The sequence below is a fragment of the Octodon degus genome, unplaced genomic scaffold (assembly GCF_000260255.1).
Source record: "Octodon degus isolate 3935 unplaced genomic scaffold, OctDeg1.0 scaffold00007, whole genome shotgun sequence".
NCBI lineage: Eukaryota > Metazoa > Chordata > Mammalia > Rodentia > Octodontidae > Octodon > Octodon degus.
The window spans coordinates 23,326,953-23,330,341 of NW_004524583.1; the positions used below are offsets into that span (position 1 = coordinate 23,326,953).

General features: G+C 40.1%; 1 pseudogene; it reads right to left on the reverse strand.

Moving 5' to 3' along the window:
* Positions 1 to 2,165, reverse strand: part of LOC105743598 — a 15,306-nt pseudogene extending 13,141 nt beyond the window's left edge.
* Positions 2,166 to 3,389: the final 1,224 nt, after the last annotated feature.

Below are 3,389 nucleotides of genomic sequence, written 5' to 3' on the forward strand. Positions count from 1 at the left end.
GAAAGGGTCTACAGGGTGTTTAGGGTCTCACTATTAGATCGGACTCAGTGATCCACCTGTTTACAACCTCCCAAGAGCTAGGATTACAGGTGCATGCCACCACGTCCATTCTCAATTGCTATCTCAGTGTGCCCCTGGGGCGGGGCTGGCAGGGCAGGCCCAGGGATTGAACCTCCGGCCCCTGTGCCTGCTTGCAGCTGCTTTAATCAGCTGAGATATTTGCCCAGCCCTTGTATCATTTTCTTGATGATTTTCTGGATTCTGTTTGCTAGTATTTTATTGAGGATTTTTGCACCTATGTTCATTAGGGAGATTGGTCTGTCATTCTCTTTTTTGGTTGGGTCTTTCTCTGGTTTTGGTATCTGAGTACTACTTGCTTCCAGGAATGAGGCTGGGATATTTACTTCCCCTTTAATTTAAATGAAGAGTTTGAGAAGGGTTGGCAATAAATCTCTAAATTTGTTGTAGAATTCAGCTATAAAATGTCATCAGAACCTGGGCTTTACTTTGTTGATAGATTTTTCATTATATTTTCTATTTCATTCAATGATGTTGAGTCATTGAGGATTTTTATATATTCTTGATTCAGGGTTGATAATTTACATATATCTAGGTATATCAGTTACTCTTCTGTTATTGCTGGACAAAATACCCAACACAAAAAATTAGGGAAGGAAGGGTTTATTTAGCTCACAGTTAGTGAAGCTTTCAGTCCAGACTCAGCTGGCTCCTAGGCATAGGACCACATGGCAGCCCAGAGATGCTGTTCAAGGCAGCAGCAAAGAGCAGAGAGAGCCAAGGAGTGGGGGCAACAGCAGCAATGGAAAGCAAGTCTGTCTCCCTTAAATTACATTCAGGCTGTCTGTCACAGGCTGGGTGTAGTACTCATACCCATAATCCCAGCAGCACTCACACCCATAATCTCAATGGATCACGAGTTAATCACAAACTTGAGAAGTCTGTTCCACAACTGCATGAGGCTTTGGGGGGACAACTAGATACAAGCTATAACATTCTAGGAATCTCTCTATTGCTTCTTTGTTTTTCATCCTGTAGAGTAAATATTTTGGAAGTAGGTATTAATGATCTTCTGAGTTTTTTTTTTAAAAGGAAACATCTGTAGGGTATGCCATAATTTCACCCCTTTCATTTCTTTTTTTAAATGAAAATATCTTCTCACCAACTTTACTTTTTTTTGAGACAGAATATTGCTATGTAGTGTAGGCTGGCCTCAAACTCACAGCAATCCTCATGCTTCAGCCTTCTGAGTGCTAGGATCACAGGCCTGCACCACCATGCCTTGCTTCCCAACAACTTTAAATATAATTTGCATTTTTAAAATATGAAGCTCTGTGGCATCAGGACTTGTTTCCTGCTCCATGGGGTTTTTTTTTTTCAAGCAAGGTCTTACTTTGTTATTAGGTTGGTCTTGAACTATGCAGCCTGGGTCTGTCCTTGAACTTGCAAGGATCCTTCTGCCTCAGCCCCCTGAGTGCTGGGCTTACAGGTGTCCACAGGCTTCAGATGCCCCTGCACTACTAACTCCCCAGTATTCTTTTCTTAATTTTTTTTTATTTTTATGTGTGTGTGTGTGTGTGTGTGTGTGTCCAGCTCAGCCCACCAGGGGGCGGGGCTGGCTGGCATGTGGTGCTGGGGGATTGAACCGCAGTCCCTGTGCTTTGCTAAGCTTGTTCTAAGTAGGTGCTTTAGACCACTGAGCCATCTCACCAGCCCCTCCCCGGTACTCTTGAGGCACGTGTGAGTCGTATTCTCCTCTGTGGGAAGTCCCTGCAGCAGCTACAGGGGTTGGATTCTTACGAGATGCTGAACCACTTTCAGTTTTTTATTTACTGAAAGGATGTTCTTATGAACTTGAGGAGTGTGTGCTTTTCTAATCCAAGCATCTTGATTACATCTTTTTCCCAATATGGTCGTCTGATCGTACTTTTTATTGTGGTAACAACATGCAGTTTATGAGGGCGCTGTGGATCCCCACCATACTTTTCATGATCTTCAGGTGAAAACTGAAACACTTTATCTGGAATTCTTGATTTGATAAATTTGTGATGAATCCAATCTGTACCCATGAGAGATTTCACAGGTTTTGTCACAGTCCGTAGCCTGCCTGGGGGCCTGTGAACCACTGAACACAAAATCCCTGCCATAGTGTCGTAATTATTTGTCTTCAGAGGTTGTAGGAAGCAAACAGATCTACTGGTGCAATGCTCTGGAAATGGACAGGTTCTCCCCTTCTCTGGTGCAGTGCCCGCTAAATGTCCAGCCTGAACTTCCCCCTTTTCATTTTTTATTGCATGATTTTTGATTTTTTTCTTTACCTTTTTGAAAAGGGTAGTTAAGGGCTTATCAATTTTATTTGTTATTTCAAAGAACCAATTCTTTGATTCATTGTTCTTTGTAGTGTTTTCTTTGTCTCCATTGCATTGATTTCTGCTCTGGTATTTATAATTTATTACCTTCCTTGTGTTTTGTGCTTGACTTGCTCCTCTTTTTCTAGGAGATTGAGGTGCAGCATAATTTATTATTATTATTATTATTATTATTATTATTATTTTATTTTTTTTACCAGGGATCAAAACTCAGGACCATGCACTTGCCAGGCAGTCACTTAAGCTACTGAGCTGAATCCATGGCCCCAGCATAAGATTTTTGTTTGGGTTTATTCAGTTTTCCTGATATGAGAAGTTACCATGATAAATTTCCCTCTTACGACCACTTTCATCGCATCCCACAGATTCTGGGAAGTTGTTTCTGCATTTCTATTTGATTGCAAATATTATTTTATTTCTTCTTTGATGCTCTATGTGGCCCACTGGTTGTTCAGGAGGGTGTTATATAATTTGCAAGTGTTTATGGAGTTTTTCTTCCTTTTGTCAATAATTTCCAGTTTCGTTTCACTACGGCCAGATAATATTCATGGGATAAGTTTGATTTTTTTGCACTTACTTAAGCATGCTCTGTCTGCTAGTAGATAGTCTATTTTGGAGAACATCCCATGTGCAGCTGAGAAAAATGTGTTTTCTGCTATTTTGGGGTGAAATGCTCTGTAAAGTTCTACTAGGTCCATTTTTTCACAAATTTGTTTCAGTTCTGTTATTTCTTTGCTGATTTTTTGCCTAGTTGATCTATCTCTTTGTGACAATGTTGTGTCAGTTTATCTCATTACAATTGGGTTATTGCTCATTTGACTTTTCATTTCTACTAAAATTTGTCTTATGTAATTTGGTGTCCTGCATTGGGTATATATATGTTTATGGTTTTATTTCTTCCTTTGCAGTTTTTCCCTAAGAAGTATGTAGTGACCTTCTTTATCTCTCCTAATCAGTCTTGGTTTAAAGTTGACATTGTTAGCAACTGGAACTCCTGCTTTT